The sequence below is a fragment of the Magnolia sinica genome, chromosome 9 (assembly GCF_029962835.1).
Source record: "Magnolia sinica isolate HGM2019 chromosome 9, MsV1, whole genome shotgun sequence".
NCBI classification, from domain to species: domain Eukaryota; kingdom Viridiplantae; phylum Streptophyta; class Magnoliopsida; order Magnoliales; family Magnoliaceae; genus Magnolia; species Magnolia sinica.
The window spans coordinates 29,999,083-30,024,821 of record NC_080581.1 but is presented as its reverse complement, the minus strand read 5'-3'; the positions used below and the strand labels follow the sequence as shown (position 1 = coordinate 30,024,821).

The following is a 25,739-nucleotide window of genomic DNA, read 5'->3' as shown; positions in this document are numbered from 1 at the left end:
AGGGGGCCTGTCTCTTCTTGTCACGCCCCAAACTCGGAAACCGGGCTCACAAAATTTCCGATCGCTGAGTCCAGAGCCGACAGTCTCCGTAGTACCCCATTCTCGGCTCCTAGCGCCCATTCGCCCGGTTCCAATCCTAGGATGCTACGATGAGGATTTTCAACATCAGTTTGATTCGTAATAAGCATAATCAAATGCATAACCCACAAACAACAACCAAAAACTCCATCACATTTCCACTATGATCAAAAACTCTATAAGTACAATGAGCATAAAGGGAAATACATTGATAATGGATAAAAAGCTCTAAGATGATCGACTATGCGCTCCTGCCTCAGCGCTGCCACGGTCCAGCATCACCTACACGCAACGATCATGCATAAGCTTATGGAAAGCTTAGAGCGTGATGAAAGTGTGTGTGCAATGTAGTAATACAATCATGCAATATCAAATTAATGTGGCATACGATGATGAATCAATGAATACTATGGGCCGTACCAAGGCCATACGATGCAAGGCATGAATAATGTCGACCATAACAAGGCCATGCGATGCAAGGTATGAATGATGTCGGTCATACCAAGGCCATGCGATGCAAGATGCAACTTAAGCATACGAATCCTCATCTAAGTCCACATATCAATCAGCTCAACTCTTTAATATAACCAGGGTCTAATACACTCCAAACCAGATTGCCGCCCCATCGCGCGCAATAAGGTAAGTGGAAGGGGCCTCACTATCTGCCTGTTAATATCGGGTCCGGCTCATCGATAGCGGACACATTCCTCGAGTTGGTTAAACTCAGCCTAGCTTTGCCCCCTCCTATCGGGCGAGTAAGGCCGCACCCCCTTCCAACCGACCACGACACAGTGGAAAGTGCGGCCCTCTGGTAATCGGCACTTGCGCTCATGCACCCACTCGGTCTAAACGTTGGAGCAACCTCCTGGTACCATAAGGATTTAGGGACTTTTACCCAGGGATATCTATAGCACCCCATGTAAATTAAAATTTTCGGTATCCAATTATGACAACCATGATACGCCTGTGGAGGCTATGGCCTTGATGTCACTATGGCGTACAGTAACCATGTCACGCAGTGCAAGATGCATGAATCACGCAATCTAGTCATACAGCAAACATGTGTGTATCGCGCGCTCATGTAGGGCAACTCCACCTATTAGGGATCCCATAAACAATCTGCTTGAAGGTATGTGTATGATCAATCACTCATCTCATCACAAGTATGCAGATGATGCGTATGGACATGTATCATGATGCTATGTTGTCACATAATCGAAAATTGGAATCGATCAATCACATACGGTGAATGGGGCCCACTTATTTGGGTTAACCCATGTAGAGAATGGGCCTAACAAGGCCTAAGGGAATGTTACAATGAGGGCATCTAACCATCATTGCCCATCAATATGGACGTCGAACCATCATTGCTCTCAAGGCATGACTGCCAAAAACATCATCACATACATCATGGTGGAATCTCAATCAACGGGCCGATTCGAATTGGGCCAAATCAATGGGCCAATTCAAATGGGCCGAGTCAATAGGCCGATTCAAATGGTCCGAATCAATTGGGCCGAATTGATGGGCCTAACCTTCATCAAGTGGGTCGTGCCATCTACACCATTCATTTATTCATAGGGATCATTTTTAGAGTGTGTATATATATATATATATATATCACATGGGCTGCGCTCCAAATGACAGTGGTGATAATGATTCCCACCATTAGAATTCTCAAGGCCCACCATAACATTTATTTCCTATACAATCTGTGCATAAGGTCACACAGACCTGAATCAAGATGAAAATCAAATTTCAAATTGATCCAGAACTGCTGTGACCCCAAGAAGGTTTTCAATGGTGGACGTTCACTTGACACTGTTTTCTGCAGTGTGGTCCTCTTGATATTAGATCTGTCCCATTTTGATCTCAAGCCTTAGAGCCGGCTTACCAAGTGGATGGACGGTTGGATAAACTGTACACAGCAGGTGGGTCCACGATCACCAAATGGGTGAACGGTATTGATAACACCCTTGCATTGTGGCTGGGACCCACAGAACTTGCTGACGTAAATGGAGAGCGGGTCCCACCAGCTGGACGGCTTGGATGTACACCTATATCACGTGGGCCCGCCACTTGCTGACGTGAATGAGAGTGGCTGCATAGCAGCGTTACTGCCACTTTCTTTTCCAATTTTTTTTTTTAAAAGAAAAAACAAAACAGAGGTGGGTCCCACGTAGGGCCCACCATAACAGGTGTGTGTATATATATATATATAGGCCGTCCAGGGCTTAGAAAAGTACATGCTTCAGGGTGTTGCCCCACACATGGGGTGGGTCCCCCACATGCATTACAGGGTGGCCCACCAAAATGGATGGACGACGTGGGTGGGTCCCATGGACCGCACCGTCAGCATACACCTCCCTGTTAGGCACCCGTACTGACAATCAATGTCAAGACCTCAGCGTTGAAAGGAGGTATCTTTTACTTAACCTACCACTAGAGCTATGGACCTGGGGGTGGGTAAATGCATCAAGGAGGGCCCCACACGGACGTGGGTCCCACCGTCCAGCGGCAGTGGACGGTTTGAATAGAACACATACACCATAGTGTGGCCCATCCGGATGGATAGAGGGCGTGGATGGGTCCCATGGACCCCACAGTCAGCCCACACTTCACTGTTAGCCACACCTACTGTCAGTCCACACTTCACTGTTAGTGCACCCCACGTCAGTCCACACTTCACTTGTCAGTGCACGTCCAGCGTCCCTGGAAGCTGGATAGTGTGCATACAACACAAGCATCATGGTGGGTCCCACTTGGACGTGGCCCACCAGATTTGGATCAATCTAATATTTGTGTTTCTCCTACATCCAGGCCCACCCAAAGACGGTCAACAAGGTGGGCCCTACGGATGGGACGACATGGATCATACATCATAGTGGCGTCCACACTACATGAGAGAGAGAGAGAGAGACATCAGTGAGGATGGAGGGGCCCTAGCACTATGGGCCCCTCTTTGATACAAAGCCTACATCAAGGTGGGTCCCACCATAAGTGGGCCCTTACATCACAAAAAAAATAAAGAAATGAAGATCGTCTTCTTCTTGCTCTCTTGGCTTCCTTTGCTCCTTAGCTTCAATTCCAACGGAAGATGATAGAGTTTTGATGGTTGAGATGAGAGATGAGAGAGTAGGAAGTGGGCCACACACAAAGCTCTCTCATGGAAATTTGGGAGAACTTGGACATGTGGTATTTTGGGTTGCTTGGAAAATGGTTTGAGAATGAGAGAGAGGGTTATAAAGAGAGGGAGAGAGATGGGTGATAGATGTGGTGAGTGATGGGTGTAAAAACTTTATTGAGTTTAAGGGTACATGGTGTAAGAAAGGTATGGGATGTGTAAGAACTTTTTGACTTTTGGGGATGCTTGTGGATGGGTGTGAGGTGGTGGTGTACTTGACCCTTGATGGGATTGATTGATTGATTGAGGTGACATGTCGTAGAGATTCTCTTGGCTTTTGCAACACGCGGCGTTTTTCTCGAACTAAACGCAGGCCCACATCTCCTGGCCTAGGTATCGCCTCGGTGCGCGAGACACGACATTGGAACCGCGACGACGGCACGGTCGTTAGGATACAAGTCTCAGGTTGAACCGACTCTGGTTGATGGCGTGTAACTCAGGGTCATGCGCAAATGTCGAATAAAGGTCGAAGGTTGCCGGAATTCGATCAGGGGTACCGCAAAAACTTACGGAATGGTACGAACTACGATACGAGTCTTACACTTTTGGTCTCTTTTTTTCTCACGATCCCTCTGCGAACTGACCCACTCGTCCTCATAAATTTGGGCCCTTCGTACTCCTTTCTCGAAAGTCAGAAGCTCATGCCCAACAACACGGCCTTGAAGACCGTAACATAAGTCATTCTCGAAACGACAGGTCTTCCGCCCCTCATCATCAACCAAATACGGCGCAAATCTCGTAGTGCCACAAAATGAGCCGCGTACTGGGCCACGGACATGTCCCCCTGCCCCAGAGTCCCGAACTCTAATGCTCTCTGAAGACAAATGTGGTCAGGAAAGTACCGATGCTCGAATCGATCAATAAAATCCTCCCATGTCCAGACATAATCAGGCCCTGCAACAAGGGTAACGGAGGTCCACCAGTGCTCGGCCTCACCCTGGAGAATAAATACTGTCAACCGGACTCGCTGCTGGGTCATACATGCCATAGTATCGAAAATCTTCTCCACATCGGAGCACCATCTCTCTGCTGCAGTCGGATCTGGCTCGCCCTGGAAACGCGGGGGATCGAGCTGTCAGAATTCCCAAAGAAGGACGCTCATGCGCTCCTTCTCTGTCTAGGCTGGTGAAACAACGGTGTGCCTACCCTGCCCCTGAAGGGCGCCCATCACAGCTTGCAACATCTGTTGTAACTGGGAGGCACTCATGGGTACGGTCGGATCCACACCGCTCTTAGGTGGAGTAACGGCATCTTTAGGTTGGGGAGTAGAGATCTCTGGTGGTAGAGTGGGAGTCGCTCGCTTCACTCTCCTAGGTGGCATGTCTTATAAGAAGGAACAAAGGCACCTATTATCCTTAAATACTCTTGAATATACACACGATGGTGAGTTTACCAAAAGTCTTTAAGTTATTCAAATTCGGGACCTAATCATTCTAAGTTCTCAACAATCATAGAGTGTAGGGTATCTATCAGCAGATATGTGATGTTATCCTCAGGTCATCCCAAGTTATGCTCTGATACTAACTTCTGTCACACCCCAAACCCGGAAATCGGATTCACAGGAATCCCAACTGCCGAATCTGGTGCCGACAGCCTCCGTAGTGCCCCATTCTCAACTTCCAGCGCCCAAATGCTAGGTTTCGATCCTGGGATCCTACAAGGAGGAGTTTTTCAACGTGCATTTATCTCGTAAGAGACATGACCATAAGTTTACCCAAATCACAAAGGTAACATCATCATCATCACATATCCACTAATATAAGCATTTGAATACAATGCTGAAAGGGAAATACATATGTTAAAATTAAAACTTCAGAAGTCAGCTACATGCTCCAAGCTTTACGCTGCTGCAACCTAACATCACCTGCACGCATCTATCATGCATAAGCTTATAGAAAGCTAAGATGGTAGTGTAAGTGTGTGCATAAGGTAAGTGCTAAGTATTCAATATAATGCCATAATCATACAATATCGGAAATACTGGTAAGATCATGAATCATACGATATCAGAGTAAGCAGAAATACTGCTAAGTCCATGAGTCAAACAATATCAGAGTACGCAATACAGATCAGCTATGCAAATGAGGAGTTATAAAGAGCTAAATATTAGATGCCGAAGATGCAATGCAATATACAGTTCCTGATGAGTTCACGAATACCGTTAGCCGTATATAGACCATATAAATATAGAAACACAGTAACTCAAAATGCCATATGCCGCGGATATAATGAAATATGTTGTACGAAATGGAATGACCATGCTGGAGTGCGAAGTCGGGAAGATAGTACGTAATATTGTAGGCTATGGGGTCCATCACAAGGGACTTCTATCCAAACCAGTCTCATACCTAATTTGGATAGTTAGACTCAATGTGGTAAACTCCTCATCTCAGGTTAGGCGCGCCCCAACTGAAATCCTAACCATTGCGAAGGAACACGTAACAAATAGTTGCGCACCACCAGCCTGAGTGGATAGTGAATGAATGAATGAATGAGTATGCAAATTTTGTAAATAAGTCCACATATCAGTATTGTTCATCTTTGAGATCATCACCGAGATCTAGTACACTCTACACCAGCTTGCCGCCCCATCAAGTGCACTACTAGGTAAGTGGAAAAGACCTCACTACCCGCCTGGCCAGTAGTCGGCAAACATCTACCCGACACGTCGATAGCGGACCCATTCACGAGCTGGTCAAACTTAGCCTAGCTATGCCTACTCCCTCAAGCGGGTAAGGCCACACCCCCTCCCAACCGATCACGACACAGTGGGAGATGCTGCCTACTGGTATACGGCCCTCATGCGCTCATATATATATCCACTCGGTCTCGACATTAGGGCATCCTCTGGTACCAAGAGGGTTTAGGGATTTTCACTCAGGGCCATCTATGGCAGCCCGATGCTAATAACATATTTTCGGTGTCCCATCTGGCCATCCATGATATGCTTAAGGAGGCTACGACCCTGATGTCGTTAGGGTGTACAGTAATCACAACACACAATGCCAGATGCATGAGTCATATAATCCAATCATGCATCACTCCTACACATATCGTGCACTCATGTGAGACAATCTCCGCCTATCAGGGAGTCTCATAACAACCTGCCCAATGACATATGCAATGGTCAACCACATCTCATAACAAACATGCAGATGATGCGTATGGGCATGTATCATGATGTTATGCTGTCACATACTCATAAATCGGTATCAATAACCAGCATTGACAATCGACCTCGACAATGTGGACATTTAACTAACATTGTCCCCAAGGAATGGCCCACATAGAGCCTAACATATAGTGGACCCATGGCCTCACACAAGGGCCAAATATACAATACCATGGGCCTCACTTAAGAGCTTAATACACATCACAATGAGCCTTTCACATGGGCCTAACATATATTACAATGGGCTCCATCGCTTGGCCCTCAATGCATCACAATGTGCCTTATCATATAGGTCTCATATACATCACATTGGACCTTAAACATGGGCTAAATATACAACACAATGGGCCTCAAATATGGGCCGCATATACATCACATTGGGCCTCAACAATTGGCCTCGATATCTGGCCTCGACAATCGGAATCGTCCTTGATAATCGAAATCGGCAATCGGTCATGATAATCAGCCTCGATCGCTAATCGATAATCAGCCACGACAATCGGAATCGATCGATATTCGGCCTTGATGATAAGAATCGACAATTAGCCACAACAATCGGAATCGATCGATAATCGGCCTCGATGATCGGAATCGACAATCGGAATCGCCCTCAATAATCGGAATTAGCAATCAGTCACGATAATCAGCCTCGATCGTTAATCGGTAATCGGCCATGACAATCGGAATCGATCGATATTCGGCCTCGATAATCAGAATCGGCAATCGGCCTCGATAATCGGAATCGGCAATCGGTCATGATAATCAGCCTCGATCGCTAATCGGTAATCAGCCATGATAATCGGAATCGATTGATATTCGGCCTCGATAATCAGAATCGACAATCAGCCACAACAATTGGAATCGATCAATAATCGGCCTCGATGATTAGAATCGGCAATCAAATCGGTCTCGATAATCGGAATCGGCAATCAGTCACGATAATCAGCCTCGATTACTAATCAGTAATCGGCCACGACAATCAGAATCTATTGATATTCGGCCTCGATAATCAGAATCGCCAATCGACCACAATAATCAGAATTGATAGATAATTGGAATCGGCAATCAGCCATGACAATCGGAATTGATTGATATTCGGCCTCGATAATCAGAATTGGCAGTTAGCCAAAACAATCGGAATCGATCAATAATTGGAATCAGCAATTGGCCATGACAATCGGAATCGACAATTGGTCACGATAATCAGCCTCGACAATCAACAGCGATGAGAATAGGCCTAATAAGGCTTAAGGGAAGGTCACAATGTGGACGTCTAACCATCATTGCCCATCAATGTAGACCTTTAACCAACATTGCTCTCAAGGAATGATGCTCATAAAGTCAATCGTATAATGGGCCCACGGTCTCATACAAGGGTGTAATACACATCATCAAGGGCCTCGCTTATAGGGCATATACGCATCACATTGGGCCTCACTTATGGGCCAATATATATATAACATCAGGCCGTATCAACGGGCCGAATCAAATAGGCCAAATCAAATGGGTCAAGTCAAATAGGACAAATCAAATGGGCCGATACAAATGGGTCAAGTTAATGGGCTGAATCAAATGGACTAAGTTAATTGGGTCGATCAAATGAGCCAATACAAATGAGCCGAATCAATGGGCTAATACGAATAGGCTGAGTCAATGGGTCGAGTCAAATGGGCCGATACAAATGGGCCGAGTCAATGGGCCAATACAAATGGGCCGAGTCAATGGGCCAATACAAATGGGCCAAGTCAATGAGTCGAGTCAAATGGGCCGATACAAATTAGCCAAGTCAATGGGCCAATACAAATTGGCCGAGTCAATGGGTCGAGTCAAATGGGCCGATACAAATGGGCCAAGTCAATGAGCCGAATTAAATGGACCGATATAAATGGGCTGAGTCAATGGGCCGAATGAAATGGGCCATACAAATGAACCAATCAACACAATTCATTTTATTGTTAGAGATCATGTTAGAGCATTATCAAAAAAAAAAAAAAAAAAAGAACCATTTCCAAAGGATCATCTAGACCATACTACAAATGGCAGTGGTGATAATGATTCACACTGTTAAAACATTTAGAGGGCCCACCATAGCACTTATTTCCCACTAAGGCTGTTCATAAGGTCATAAAGACCTGGATTTAGGGGAAAAATAAATATCGTATTGGTTCAAAACTTTTGTAATCCCAAAAAGGGGTTTCAGTGGTGGGTGTTCAGTTCACTGCCTTCTATAGTATGGTCCACCTGATAACTGGATCAGTCTTATTTTTAGTCTCAAGCCTTATGACTAGCTCACCAATGGATGGACAGTTTGGTCAAGGTGGCCTCATACCCACCGTACAGATGGACGGTTAGATTTACAACACATGCACCATGATGGTTCCCACCAAACTTGCTGACATAGCTACAGCAGTGGTGGGACCCACTGATAGACGGTGTAGATATAACACATACATCTTGTACGGGCCCCACAGAAATGCGGTCCAGATGCAGCACAGATGGACGGCGTTGGTGAAAACACCAAATCACGGTGGGGTCCTCCGTCCCTGCTGGACGGTGCTGCACTCCACACGTGTGGGTCCCACCGTCCAGCCAGGTGGACGGTGGCATGCAGCACATACCTTATGCGTGGGACCCCAAACCTTGCTGACGTCACTTCTATATGGGGCTAGCCCACCGTCCATCAGACGGTCACTCTGGGCAGCGTGAGATCTATACATTAGGTGGGCCCCACGTGGATGGGCCACTACCAAAGCATTATACTTTATTATATAATATTATATATAATATAGTTAAATATAATATATTATACATACACACACATATATATATACACACACACACATTATATACACGGAGAGAAAGTGGCTGCCCACCGTCCAGATCTGGACGGTGCAGATCACCAGTGTTAAAGGTGGGTCCCACGTGAGAGTGGCCCGCCGTAGTATTTTATATATAATATACATTAGATTATATAATATTATATATATACCCTTGTGCGTGTGTGTGAGAGAGGGCGAAGGGTTAGCTTGTTAGTATACACCCATGTCCGTACACACACTCCGTGTTAGCCACCCCTGCCAGGGATCGATACCAAGACCTCAAGTGTTGAAACGAGGTATCTCCACTCAGTCTGCCAGTTGAGCTATGGTTCCGGGTGTGTCCAGGCCCTGGACAGCCTGGATGCAGATGCACTTCACGGTGGAGTCCCACCGTTGGTGATGGACGGTGCAGATAAAACACAAATTAGTGGGGCTCACTTCATCAAAACGAATAGAGAGAGAGAGATGGTGATGGAGGGGCCCCGCCACTATGGGCCCCTCATGATTACAACACATACATCAAAATGGGTCCCACCTACAAGTGGGCCCTCAAATGTAAATCAACGGTAGATCACCCACCTATTGGCCTTATCCTTTAGCTCCTTAGACTCATAGTCGCCTTAGCTTCGATCTCAACAGAAGATGATGAAATTTTGATGGTTGAGATGTGAGATGAGAGGGTGAGAAAGTGGGCCACACATAGTTTTTGGAAGAGAGAGCTTGGATGTTGGAGCTCTCATGGAAGTTGGGAATTACTAGAGAATAAGAGAGAGAGAGAGAGAGAGAGAGAGAGAGAGAGAGAGAGAAGAATGATGGATTGATATGAGATGAGTGTTGTAAGGAAGGGGAATGGGAAAGCATGGGTTTGTTGGAAATTTTTGTAAAAGAGGGATGGGTAGGGAGAGAGAAAGTTGACTTGTGGAAAAGAGGTAATGGGCATTTGTACTTGCGAAAGGGTGAGGTGGCATAGAGGTATAGTGGTGTACTTGACTTGATTTGATGTGACGGATCGTAGAGATTCTCTCAGAATTCTCAATGCGCGGTGTTTCTTCAGAACGAACGTGGGCCCACATCTCCTGGCCTGGGTATCGGATCGATGCGTGAGTCGCGGCGTTGGAACGGCGGCGACGCCGCGGTCGCTAAGGTACAAGTTTCGGGTCGAGCCGTCTTTAGTATGCAGGACTTGGCTTAAGATCGAGCGCAAAAATCGGATACAGGTCGAGGGTTTCTGGAATTCGACCGGGAGGACCGCAGAAGCCTACGGAACGGTACGGTCTAAGATACGGGTTTTACACAGGATGTCTTGGATGCTACCAATTTGAAGGTGTAGAGAAGGCCACTATCGGTTCAACCGGTATTCCATCGGTCCAACTGATTTAGTGGGTGAATCTCAATTTGCACACTATAAAGATTTGTACATTTTCGGTTAGACTGATATGTGTGAATCGGTTTATTTCGGTTCGACAGAAGGTTTCATTCAGTTTGACCGACGTGTTGCAAGGTGAATTTAAGAGCTTAGATTGAAAAGGGTGTTAAAAGCATGGATTTGATGCTCAAGAATCACTAGTATAAGGGATGGATCTTAGGAGAGCAAGATTGAAGAATTCACATGCCGAAAATCCAAGAAAACCAAGTGAGCAATGAAGAGAATCAAATATTTGAAGTGAAGAAAAGGAATCCTTAAGTCGTCTTGAAAAAACATATTCTGAAACTCTAGGTCATTTTGTGAAATTATGTAAAGTGAAGTATATTTTAGAAAACTGCGCAGAGTGAAGTCTATTTTAGTAAACTGAGTAAATTTGAGGTGGTTTCTAGAGTTTTCAGACTTGGTGCGAAAGTTGGAGTTCCACAACTATAAATAGGACTGACTCCTTAGGATGTTCCTAAGCATCTTTTAGGGTTTAAAGAGTGGAGCAAAATGGTGGAGAAGTCATCGCCAAGAGTTTTTCTTCTTTTTCTTTAGTTGTTTTCATTCTTTCTTTGAGAGATATAGATCCAATCATGTCTATGGTTGGCTAAACCTCTTAGCTAGGGTTAGGAGGTGAAGCTTGTAGCATGATGAGATGTTTCTATCGCTTTGATTCATGTTTATGTTGAACTCCATGGATTCTAATTTCATATTTAAGAAATACTTTCAGTTTTTAATGATTTATTGTGACTAAAATTATAGTAGATCTACAATAGCTTTGAGTATATTCTTTTCCTGATTTGAGATTGTGAAATTAGTAAGTTTTGTTATCACCATCGTCCCTTGGGCATGGTAGGGTGATGGAATCCTTCCTAATCTTTACAATTTTCTTGTTTTAAGATTATGAGATTGGTAAATCCTATTGTTTGTCATTGTCTCCTGGGCATGGTTTGGTGACGGATTCCCTATCAATCATCATAGTTCTCCTTCATTGAGAATTAGGTCAATGGAAGTTCAGATTTGGTTTTATTGATATATTTTCTAATTGAATAGGATAGGACTCCAATTCTAATTGTGTTACTTGAATCAAGCCAGAAGGCTCATTGATCACTACAAGTGGATCCTTGGCACCCTAGTTCCCACCTTTAAATTCTTAGTTTTAATTACTTTATTTACAATTATTCTCTTAAATACTTCAGAATTAGTTTCACATCTTCTTCTAGTTCTATTTCTAGTTAATTTCAGAAACATACAAGTTTCAGTCCCTGTGGATTGGACCTTGGTCTTACCAAGATTATTACTACATTGCGACCCTACACTTAGGGTTGTGAGCAAGTTTTTGATGCCGTTGCCGGGGACTGATGGTTGCGTTTTATGTATTTGATTATTTTTGGAATTAGGTTAAGATTAGAATTTATTTACTTTCTATTTTTAGGTTAGTGTTCTTTCTAATTTATTTTTAGAAACTAACTTTTCTTTCTTTTTCTAGATTTAGAAACTTTCTTATTGTTTTTATTTTTAAAAACTAATTTAGCTTTCTATTTTTAGGTTTAGAAACCTTCATAATCTGTTTTTAGAAACTAACTTTTTAGAAACTTTCCTTTTCTATTTTTAGAAACTAATTTCCTTTCCTAATCTTTTTTAGAAACTAATTTACTTTCTATTTTTAGAAACTTTCCTTTTCCATTTTTAAAAACTAATTCACTTTCCTTTTTCTTCTGCAGGATCCCAATATAGAAACTTCTAATTTGGTAACTTCTTTCTAATTCTCTCTCTTTCTATTTCTAGATTTCTATTTCCTTTTTTCTTTTAGGTTTAGGTTAGATTCTGAAATTGAGGGCTGGGAGTGTTTCATACCCAAGTAGGTTCGTAACAATACTCGATGTCTCTTGAGTGAAGGAGGATTGGTTGAGGGGTTATCTATCCATCACAGGATTAGACACCACTCGAGATCCACAAAGTTAACTGAAGTTATGGCTGCCAATCAACCGACCAATCAACCTCCATATCCACCTCAACCTAGGGTTGAGGAAATCTAAGATGAGAATGAGGTGCATCAAGCACCCTTGCCTCGTACTTTATAAGATTATTTACAATTGTCGGGGCTGAGCACACCCTCATGCATTGTTTTTCTAAAAAATATGGGACATATGAATATCAAGCCAAGGGGGATCCAAATCCTTCCAAAATTCCATGGGTTTGAATATGAAAATCCATATTTACACCTGAAAGAGTTTGATGAGATCATTTCCACTTTATATTTTCCTATCATGTCTGATGACATAGTCACATTGAAACTCTTTTCCTTTTCTTTGAAAGAAAAAACTAAGACATGGTTGCATTCACTATGTCCTCGATCTATTGGTAGATGGAATGACATGACAAGGGAGTTCATAAAGAAATTTTTTCCACAACGAACACCCTTAGAAAGTCAATCATGAACTTCACCCAAAAGGAAGATAAAACATTCTTTTAATGTTAGGAGCAGTTCAAGAATCTTATCAGTTCATGCCCACAACACGGTTTTGAAACGTGGCGCATTACATACTTTTTCTATGATGGACTGACATCTTCCATGCACCAATTGGCTGAGACAATATGCAATTGGGAATTCATGAATAAAAATGTCAATGATGTGTGGAATTATTTGGACAGACTTGTTAAAAACGCACAATCATGGGACACCTCCCCAAAATTGAGCACCACTTCTACGCCCACTCAATCAAAGGAGAGGGGCGGAATATACCTTCTGAAAGAGGATGATGATATTAATGTTAAAGTGGCTAATCTCATAAGGAAATTCAAAGCCATGGAACTAAAGAAGGATAATGCTAAGGAAACTGTTTACGGTATTTGTGCTTGCAACATTTACACAACTAGAAATTGCCCAACAATACCTGCTTTTTAAGAGGTACTGAATAAGTGATCTAATGTCATGAATAATTACCAAAGACCTTTCAATGAACCCATCTCTAATACATACAATCCTAGTTGGAGAAATCATCCAAACTTCAGTTGGAGGAATGGACAAACTACTACTCCTCAAGGATTCCCTAATCAAATTCCAAATCAAGGGAAGCCTCAAGAGGAACTAGTTCAAAATTTCACACAAACTCAAGAGCTTACCCAAGTATTACGAGAACTTACAAAATTTATGCAAAAGATGGATTCACGTGTTATAGTTATAGAGAAGGAGATGCTTCCTGCTCAACCTTTCCCCAATCCTAAACCGCAATACAAAATAAGTGATCCAAGCTCTTTAAATCAAATGGAGCATGCCAAGTCTATCACCACCCTTAAGAGTGGTAAAACAATTGACAAATCTATTCCCATAATGGCTGAAAAGTGTAAGGACCTGAAAATAGATGAAACTAATAGACCTAGCACTGCTCCATAAGAATTAGAATCGGAACTTTAGGGAAAGCCGATTGCACCATTCCCCTAACGGTTGATTGCACCAAAACCACTCTCTAACTCTCAGGACATTCTAGAGGTGCTGAAATAAGTGAAGGTCAATATTCCTCTACTAGATGTCATTAAATAAATACCTTCATATGCCAAATTTCTGAAAGACTTATATACGACCAAAATATGGCAAAATATTCAAAAGAATTTTTTTAACAGAAAAAGTGAGTGTTATCCTGAAGCAAGATGTACCGCAGAAATATAAAGATCTAGGTAGCTCAACCATTGCTTGTGTAATTGGGAATTATCGGATTGAGCACGCACTTCTTGACTTAGGAGCGAGTGTAAATCTGATCCCTTACTTGGTCTACGAACAACTGGGTCTAGGTGAATTAAAACCCACTCGGACCACATTAAAACTTGCCGATTACTCAGTTCGTGTACCTAGAGGGATAATTGAGGATGTGTTGGTCCAGGTTGACAAATTCAATTACCCAGTAGATTTTATCGTCTTGGATACTCAACTCATCGTGGACATAAGCACTCAAATTTCTGTCATTCTTGGTCGCCCATTCCTTACCACGTCAAATGTAATCATTAATTACAAGAATGGAGTCATGGGTTTGTCTTTTGGAAATATGACATTAGAGTTAAATATCTTTTTCAATACAGGCAAACAGCCAGAGGAAGATGACTATTCCCATGATATTAACCTGATTGACCCTTTCGTAAAAGATAGAACTTTTCTGATCTTATCCTCTGACCCTCTAGAGATGTGTCTAGCCCACACCCATAATTTTGATGATGATGTGATTAGGGAGACAGGTGTCATGCTTGATACTGTGCCGGTACTTGAAGTTAATAGGTGGAGGCCACAATTTGAAGAATTGCCCCAAACTAATGTAGTGCCTCTACCATCTAACCTTAAGATGTCGATGCTTGACCTAAAACCTTTGCCCTCTGATTTGAAATATGTCTATTTAGGTCAAGATGAGACATACCCGGTGGTAAACTCTTCCCACCTGGAGCAAGAACAAGAGAGTATGCTTATCTTTACTCTCATTAAGCACAAAGGATCTCTTGGATGGTCGATTACAAACCTCAAGGGAATTGACCCTTTAATTTGTACTCACCGCATTCATCTTGAGGATAATATGAAGACCTATTGGCAACCACAATGTATACTAAATCCAAACGTGAAAGAAGTGGTTAAGGCCGAGGTTCTTAAGCTATTGGATGTGGGTATTATATACTCAATATTCGAAAGCCAATGGGTGAGTCCGACTCAGGTGGTTCCTAAGAAGTCTGAAATCACCATCATAGCCAATGCCAATAACGAACTCGTGCCAACTAGGACCACTACCAGTTGGAGAATGTGCATTAACTATAAGAAGTTGAATACTGTCATGAGGAAAGACCACTTCCCATGCCCTTCATTGATCAAATTTTGAAAAGACTAGCTGGTCATTCTTATTATTGTTTCCTTGATAGATATTCAGGCTACAATCAGATCAAGATAGCCCTTGAAGATCAGGAAAAGACAACATTTACATGTCCGTACGGCACCTTCGCTTACTGAAGGATGCTATTCAGTCTATGTAATGCCCCCGCCACTTTTCAGCGATGTTTGTTGAGTATTTTTTCTAATATAGTGAGGCAATATTTAGAGGTCTTCATGGATGACTTCTCGGTCTTTAGTCCATCCTTCAGCGAATGCTTGAAAATTTTAAAAAATGTGTTGAAGCAATGTGAAGAAAAGAACTTGGTATTGAATTGGGAGAAGTGCCACTTCATGGTTCGTAAGGGAATTGTCCTAGGACATATCATCTCATCCAAAGGAATTGAGGTTGATAAGGGTAAGATTGAGATTATCTCTAACTTACCTTTACCTAAAAGCATACGAGACGTGTGGTCCTTCTTGGGATACGCCGGATTTTATAGAAGATTCATAAAGGACTTCAGTCACCTCTCTCATCCTTTATGCAATCTACTTCAAAAGGATGTACCATACGAGTGGACTGAGTAATGTCAGGAAGCTTTTTCTAAGCTCAAGGGCATGCTAACCACTGCACCTATTATGTAGCCATCCAATTGAAGCATTCCTTTTGAACTTATATGTGATGCATCTGACAAGGCTCTTAGGGTGGTACTAGGCCAAAGAAAAGAAAAAAAAAACCCCTATGTTGTACATTACGCAAGTAAACCCTTAAATCCTACCCAAGTAAATTACTCTACTACGGAGAAGCAACTCTTAGCTGTAGTATACGCTTTAGACAAATTTAGGTCCTACTTGATCGGATCCAAGATCATCATCTATACTAATCATGCGGCACTCAAGTATCTTCTATCTAAGAATGATGTTAAGCCCCGTTTGATAAGGTGGATCCTTCTACTCCAAGAATTTGATTTGGAAATAAAAGATAAAAAGGAAGTAGAAAATGTAGTGGCTGACCATCTTTCTCGCATTGATCTCCCTGATTCCCTTGAGACAACATAGATAAATGACATGTTCCCTGACGAACAATTATTTAAAGTCTCCCACTCACCTTAGTTTGTTGATATTGCTAATTATCTTGCCATAGGTTTCACGCAAACATATTGGACATCGCAAGATAAGAAATAATCATTTGCCGAGGTATGCAAGTTTTTTTTGGGATGATCCGTATTTGTTTAAATATTGCCCAGACCAAATCTTAAGGAGATGTGCACCAGATAATGAACACCAAAGTGTCATCTCCTTCATTCACTCTTAGGCTTGTGGTAATCACTTTTCTGCTAAAAAGTCCACAGCCAAGATTTTTCAGTGTGGCTTTTACTGGCCCACTATGTTCAGAGATACTCATGAGTTTTGCAAAGCTTGTGAGCGTTGTTAGAAATTGGGAGCATTAACCCATTGAAATATGATGCCCTTAAACCCTAATCTTATCATAAAAGCATTTGATTGCTTGGGCATCGATTTCATGGGACCATTCCCCCAATCTTTTGAGAATTTATACATTCTGCTAGCAGTAGACTATGTCACTAAATGGGTCGAAGTGATTCCATGTCAGAACAATGATCATCAAATAGTCATTAAATTCTGAAAAGAAAACATCCTTTCCCGGTTCAGATCGCCTTGAGCCATCATTAGTGATGGGGGCTCACATTTTTGTGATAGGCCATTTGTGAACTTCATGAAGAAATATGGCATCTCTCATAAGGTGAGCACTCCATACCACCCACAAACAAGTGGGTATGCTGAGATTTCCAATAGAAAAATTAAACACATTTTGAAAAAGACGTTTAACTTTGACCACAAGGATTGGTCAATCCGATTGACCGATGCTTTATAGGCTTACATACATTTAAAACCCTTATTGAAATGTCTCCATTTAGACTTGCCTATGAGAAGGCTTGCAACTTACCTGTGGAGTTGGAACATAGGGTCTACTGGGCAATTAAAAATGTGAACTTCAATTTCGACAATGCTGGCTCGTTATGCAAACTCTAGTTAAATGAACTCAAAGAAATTCAGAATGACGCATACAAAAATTTGAGAATTTACAAGGACAGAATGAAGGTGTTTCATGACCAATACATTCTCAGAAAACCATTCACACCAGGTCAGAAGGTCCTTTTGTACAATTCTTGGTTACATCTCTTTTCGGAAAAACTCTGATCTTGTTGGAGCGACCCTTTCACTGTTATTAATGTCTATCCTTATGAGGCCATCGAGATTCGAAATCGAAATAATGACAATGATTTCAAAGTGAATGGACATCGTTTAAAGTCATTTGTTGAAAATTTTGATTCAGAGGACTTATCCACACCTCTTGATGATCCTATTTATCAGGATTAACCTCCTAGTCTAATAGAGGTGTTGTTAGGTTTATTACTTTTCACTATTTTAGGATAGTTTCCTTTCCGCTATTTAGGATAGTTTGTTTTCCGCTATTTATGATAGTTTTCTTATTGTCAGTTTGAGTCTTTTGTGCTAACCCATCTTCGTACTGAGATCATAGGTAAAGCCTCAAAATTCCTTCTTCAGGTACTATCTTCCTATTCCTTCCCTTTTTCTTTTCATTGCCTCTTTTGCATTATATGCTTATTTCTTTTACATTGAGGACAATATAGATTTTAGGTTGGGGATGGGAGATTAGGTAAACTAATCAATTATTTTTATAGTCTTTGAGCAAAAATTGCAAGAAATTTTTTTAAAAAAAATTGAAGTTTAAGATGCTTAATGTTGATAATTTATTTCTCTTGGATTCAGTTACTTGGAGATTTCAAAGTAAGTTCGAATTATTAATCCATGATTAGGAATTCTAAACATTGATTGAGTCATGATGTCATATGTCACATCTAGCTTCACATTAAAGCTTCAGTCAATATTGAATTGTTAACTTGGTAATTATTTATCATGAAAGGAACCAACCTAGGGAATTTATCCATCATGTAAAATAATAATAATAATAATAATATCCAGTTAAGAAATAATTGTCTTCGAAAAGGCCACCTATTAAAGATCTTTAAAAAGGTTGACATAACGTTAAAGCCATCGATGGAAAAATCAAAAGCTGGAGGAATAAAAGAGGGAATTATGAACTGTAAGGTAAGTTTTGGTTTTGGTTTTGGTTGTCTTAAATGCTCTTTAGATTACCAATGTTATCATGAAATGAAGAATTGAACCTTTGATTATGATAAGTCTAGACTTCATTTTGCACCCATGGAACTCAATGTTTGGAACTGTTCTAATTGATGGATTAATGTTTCGAACTTGATTATGAAACATACCAAGTGCTAGAGTTTAGGAGAAGATAATACACAACATTGATGTATTTTAGAATTCTATTATCTAGATTATTTTTTTTTAAACCACTTAAGCTTATAGAAATTATCCTGTGGTTCTTGAAATATTTTTCGCATACTTTTCTTGGGACTAGCAAAATGCTGGTTGGGGATTGTATTAAGGGTCAAATATTGCATATCATCCTCCATTTATATCTTAGTTTTATGAACATGATAATGCATAATGTTCTATTCTACTCATGTCTGTGCTGTAAGGTGAATTTAAGAGCTTAGATTGAAAAGGGTGATAAAAGCATGGATTTGATGCTCAAGAATCAATAATGCAATGGATGGATCTTAGGAGAGCAAGATTGAAGAATTCAGATGCCAAAGATCCAAGAAAACCAAGTGAGGAATGAGGAGAATCAAAGATTTAAAGTGAGGAAAAGGAATCCTGAAATCATCCTTAAAAAGCGTATTCTGAAACTCTGTCATTTTGTGAAATTGTGCAAAGTGAAGTCTATTTTGGAAAACTGTGCAGAGTGAAGTTTATTTTAGCAAACTGCTTAAATTTGAGGCAGTTTCTAAAGTTTTCCAACTAGGTACGAAAGTTGGAGTTTCACAACTATAAATAGGACTCACTATGATGTTCCTAGGCATCTTCTAGGGTTTAAGGAGTGGAGCAAAAGGGTGGACAAGTTGTTGCCAAGAGTTTTTCTTCTTTTTCTTGAGTTATTTTCATGCTTTCTTCTAGGGTTTTAGATCCAATCATATCTATGCTTGGATAAACCTCTTAGCTAGGGCTAAGAGGTGAAGCTTTTAGCATAATTGGATGTTTTTATCGCTTTGATCTATGTTTATGTTGAACTCCTTGGATTTTAATTTGATATTTAAGGAATATTTTCAGTTTTTAATGGTTTATTGTGACTCAAATTATAGTAAATCTACAATAGCTTTGAGTATCTTCTTATCCTAATTTGAGATTGTGAAATTAATAAGTCATGTTGTTCATCATCATCCCTTGGACATGGTAGGGTGATGGAATCCTTCATAATCTTCACAATTCTCCTGCTTTGAGATTATGGGATTGGTAAATCCTATTGTTTGCCATTGTCTCCTAGGCATGGCTTGGTGATGGAATCCTTGCCAATTATCATAGTTCTCCTTCATTGAGAATTAGGTCAATGAAAGTTCAGATTTGGTTTTATTGATATATTTTCTAATTTGATAGAATAAGACTCCAATTCTAATTGTGTCACTTGAATCAAGCAAGAGGGCTCCCTGATCACTACAAGTGGATCCTTGGCACCCTAGTTTTCACCTTTAAATTCTTAGTTTTAATTACTCTATTCACAATTACTCTCTCAAATACTTCAGAATTAGTTTCACATCTTCTTTTAGTTCTACTTCTAGTTAATTTCAGAAACATACAAGTTTCAGTCACTATGGATTCAACCTTAGTATTGCCGAGATTATTACTACATCGCGACCCTACACTTGGGGTTATGAACTGTGACTTATCAAAATGCAAGTCAATGTGGAGATTATTGTATGGGATGCCTTGGATTCTTCCGATCTGTTAGTGTAGAGAAGCTCTATCTCAGTTCAACTGGTGTCTTTTCGGTCCAACTGAATTAGGGAAAGTTTCTTAGTTTTCTTTCAATGAAGATTTGCACATTTTCATTTTGATCAAAATATGTGAGGTGGTTTATTTCGATTTGACTGAAGGTCCCATTCAGTCCAACTGACAAGTTACACAGATTAGTACAAATCGTGCTATTTAAGTCCGTTTTCGATTATGGCTTATATTATACGAGTGCTTTCTCTCTAAGGGCAAGAGTTTTGTGTGGTGAGTCAATTTTCTACATTTGTAAGGGCATGGGAATGGATTTTTTTTCAAGGGGCTAGATTTTTTCTAGGTGCGCATTGTAAGGGGAGATTGGGTTTCTATTGTAATGAGTGGTGTAAACTCTATTGCCTTTAATTATATTGGATTTCTATCGTTTTGTGCCATAATTGTTACCTGCAAGGATTTTCTACATTAATTATCTTATGCATTTTGTGATTACTTTATTGGTTATTGTTTATTTGATTGTTTTATCTTTGTTGAACATACTTCCACAAAGTGAATAAATTAACTATTGTATTAGATCTAAATTTTTAATACCTAAGGTTGATCTGGATTTGTTATGGCTAGGATTAGATTATAGTGTGTGTGAGATAAGTGCCAGAACTCTAATAGGGAGTCTTATGATTTCCCAACCCATAAGTGTTATTCTACGATATCTAACAAACCCTAGATTGTAACCCTCATTTGGCTAGTGGTGACTTTAAGTTATATGCATTATCTAATCTAAGTAAAATCGCACCTTAATCAAACAAATGCTAAAGGAGAGTAAGAAAATGCCGAGTAAGTGAGGACAGCATATAAGGCATGTATCCTAGTCTGTATCGTTCTGTTGGCTTCCGCGGTCCTTCCGGTCGAATTCCGGCAATTCTCGACCCGTATCCGATGTTTGCGCATGATCCTAAGCCAGGTCCCGCATACCGAAGTCGGCTCGAACTAGAACTTATCTCATAGCGACCGTGCTGTCGCTACGGTTCTAACGCCGTGACTCGCGCACCGAACCGATACCCAGGCCAGGAGAAGTGGGCCAGTGTTTGTTCCGAAGAAACGTCGCGCGTTGCGAATTTTGAGGGAATCTATACAACATGTCCCATCAATCAATCAATCAATTAATGTCAAGTATAACCACACCTCAAGTACAACAACCCATCCCTCTTTTTTCACAAGTCAACCCTCTCTCTCCCCACCCATTCCACTTTTCCCAAAATTCAAACTCACCCATACCTCTTTATTATAACCACACTCCATCCATCCCTCTTATTATTCTCTTTTTTTCATTTTCTTAAACACTCTCCCAAGCAAGAATTTCATATGTTCAAGCTCCTCTCTCCCAAGCCAAGTGTGGCCCACCCTCTCATCTCTCATCCTCACCATCGAAACTCCATCATCCACCGTTGGAGGTTGAACATAGGAGCTAAGGAGGCTAAGGAAGCAAGGAGAAGGCTGATAGGTAGATGATCCACCATTAATTCTCTCTTTAAGGGACCCACTTATGATGGGACCCACTTGATGTATGTGTTTGTGATTAAAGAGGGCCCCATAGTGGTGAGGTCCCTCCACTCCACCGATCTCTCTCTATTTCTCTCTATTTCTCTCACTCACTCTCTCTCTCTCTCCCTCTTTTCATTGTGATGGTGTGGATCCCACCAATATGTGTTATATCTACCCCGTCCATCAACGTCAGACGGTGTGGCCCACCCTATTATAGGTGATGATCCACACCATCCACTGTTTAGAAGGACCCAATACACCCTTCTTTCTATATATTATATTTTATATAATATATATATGGTATATATAATAATATATATATATATATTGTATATATATAATATAAGATATATATTATATATGTATATACGTGCAGGTGGACCACGTGGATGTTGGACCCACCATGATGTCCCTGTTTATCCAGGCCGTCCAGCGTCTCTGGACGCTGGACGTGATAAGGTTGGCTAACATGGAGTGTGTGTATTGACATGGGAGTGTACTAACAAGCTAACAAAAAAAAGGGAAGGGAAGGAAATGGTGGGCCGTTCATACAGGCCTCACCTTGACGTATGTATATAATCCACACCGTCCATTTCATTGCTCAGCCTATTTTAGGCGTTGAGCTGAAAAATGAAGTTGATCCCATTTTCTGGCGGGCCATACCATAGGAAATAGCGGTATTACCATTGAAACCCATTTTGATCATTCTATTCGCCAAAAACACATTGCATATTGCTCTCATCTCGTCGATCATGGGCCGTAGAATTTGATGGTTGGGTCGGATCGATCTGATGTGGGCCCTACCATGGAAAAACCGTGAGAAAATGGTTTTTAAAAAAAAAAAGCAACCGCTGCTGCTACTGGTGAGGACGCAGCAGCGTCCTGCGCTGGCGGGTGGACGGACGGGCTAGACCCACGGTCTAGCCGTGGGCCCCACCATGATGTGTGTTTTGTACATCCATGCCGTCCATTTGTTGGCCCCCCTCCCTAGCTGTGGGCCACCCAAAAATAAGCCATATCCAATGCTCAGGTGGCCCACGACAGAGGAAGCAGTAGGATTGAATGAATACCATTCAAACCCCTTTTTGGGGCCAAAAGTTTTGAATTAAGATGATATTTGTTTTTCCTCTTCATACGGGTCAGTGTGACCTTATCAACCGTTTGGATGGCATATAAACATTACAATGGGCCCCATGTTTATGTGGCCTTGTCAACAGATTGGATGAGAAATAAATATTACAGTGGGCCCTGAGGTCCACGTGACCCTATCAACAGGTTGGATGCAAACAAACATTATGGTGGGCCCCAGGTCCACGTGACCTCATCAACAGGTTGGGAGGAAAATAAACATTACAATGGGCCCACGTTTCTATGACCTTGTCATGGTGGGCCCCACATGGGACCCACTGATATATGTATTGTGATCCACACCTTCCATTAGTGTGGGCCCCACCTTGAAGTATGTACCTCATATATGCCGTCCATCCTTCCCACCCCTATGGGATCCACCATGATGCATGTGTTGCATCTAAACCATCCAATCATTTTTGAAAAAATATAATTTTAAGGCTTAAGACAAAAATAAGACAGATCTATTTATCATGTGGACTACGATGCACGGTGAGGATTGAGCGGCTACCATTGAAGTCCCTTGGGACCTTACGATCAGAATGAATGGGAAATAAATGTTATGGCCGGCCTTGGGGATTTTAATGGTGGGAAACATTGTCACCACTTAGATTTGGGTGTGACCCATGAGATGTGGCCCATTTACCATGTTTATGGCCCAGGTTATGAGGCCCATTGTGATGCATGTAAGGCCCATGGATTATGGCCATTGCATGTATGTAAGGCCCAATTGGTGTGGCCTATTCGATATATATATATACATATGAGGCCCATGTGATTAGGCCCAACTTGATGTATTTGTGACCCGCCCATTAAGGCTCACCTTGATATAGATATGGGGCCTATGATATACGGCCCACTTGATGTATTTGGGTCCTTGAGTCAAGGCCCAACAGGATGTACATAAGGCTCATTGCAATGTATGATTCATGGTAGGCCGTGCGTTGGGAGCAATGTTGGTTTGACGTCCACATTGTAAGGATAATGTTGGTTAAATGTCCGCATTATGACTCTCCCTAGGGCCCATTGATAGGCCCATACTTGTAGCACGTAGGCCGTCTAGGCCTGTCTTTGTTATGACAGAGCTCATCACCACATAACATGTTTAGTATAGATTCATGATTCATGAGCATACGTATCATATGTATGCTTGATATGAGAAGTGACTGATCATAGCATATGCCTTCGGGCAGATTATTTATGGGCTCCCTGATTGGCGGAGTTACCCTTCATGCGAGCGCGGTATGCACAAGATTGATGCATGACTGGTAGTATGATTCATGCACTTTGCATTTGTATGGCATGATTTCTATACGCCCTAGCGACATCAGGGTTATGACCTCTACAGACACATCGTGGATGGTAGGATAGGATACCAAAAATATTATTACTAAGCATCGGGGCGCCATAGATGTCCCTGGGTGAAATTCCTTAAACCCGATGGTACTAGAGGATGACTCCAATGTCAAGACCGAGTGGATATATGAGCGCACGAGAGCAGAATACCAGGAGGCCGCGTCTCCCAATGTGTCGTGGTCGGTTGGAAAGGGGTGTGGCCTTACTCGCCCGAGGGTAGGGGGCAATACTAAGCTGAGTTTGACCAGCTCATGAATGGGTCCGCTATCGACGTGTCGGATAGGTATTGGCAGACTATCGACAAGGTGGATAGTGAGGTTTCTTACGCTCACTTGGACTGTGCGGCTAGGAGAGCGGCAGTGCCATTTGGACTGTACTGAACCCCGGTGAATATCCATAATGAGAACTGTATTGATATATGATGAGGATTGGCATGCTTGAGTTGCATCTCGTATCGCATGGTCGTGTTATGGCTAATAGCATTCATATCCTGCACCGCATAGTCTTAGTATGGCTGATTACATTCATGTACTCATCAGCATGATTTCACATTACTCTGACCTTATATTCTGAGCATGCTCATATTGCGTACACACTTACACCGCCCTCTAAGCTTTCTATAAGCTTATGCACGATCGATGCGTGCAGGTGACGCTAGGATGCAGTCGCAGCCATAGTCTCGCCGTAGTTGGAGCGTGCAGCCTAGCTTTTGGAGTTTTGTTACTTTCACTATATTGTATTTTCGCGTTTTCAGGTTGCGCGAGTGCCTTTCTTCGTGAGTTCCGACAACTCGAATCTCCGCGTTTCCAAGGCCAGCCAGATCCGATAGTAGCTGAGAGATGGTGCTCCAATGTGGAGAAGATTTTTAATACCATATCATGTACGACTAAACAGCGAGTCCGGTTGGCAGTATTTCTTTTTCAGGGCGAGGCTGAGCACTGGTGGACCTCTATTACCCGTGTTGCAGGACCTGATTATGTCTGGATATGGGAGGACTTTATCAACCGATTCGAGGAGCAGTACTTCCCTTACCACATTCGACGTCAGAGAGCACTGGAGTTCGAGACTCTGGTGCAGGGGGACATGACCGTGGCGTAGTATGAGGCCCGTTTTGTGGCACTATCGAGGTTTGCGTTACATATGGTTGATGATGAGGGGTGGAAGGCCCACCGTTTGGAGAACGGCTTACGTTACGGTCTTCGAGGCCGTGTTATTGGGCATGAGCTCCCGACTTTCCAGGTGGTAGTGCGAAGGTCCCAGATTTATGAGACTGAGTGGGCCGACTCACAGAGCGATTAAGATCA

At 41.9% G+C, this 25,739-nt stretch overlaps 1 non-coding gene across 1 annotated transcript; it reads right to left on the bottom strand.

The window, feature by feature from the left end:
• Positions 1–13,080: 13,080 nt before the first annotated feature.
• Positions 13,081–13,187, bottom strand: LOC131257244 (small nucleolar RNA R71). The gene has a single exon (XR_009177256.1). It is a non-coding gene; the product is annotated as a small nucleolar RNA R71 (small nucleolar RNA).
• Positions 13,188–25,739: the final 12,552 nt, after the last annotated feature.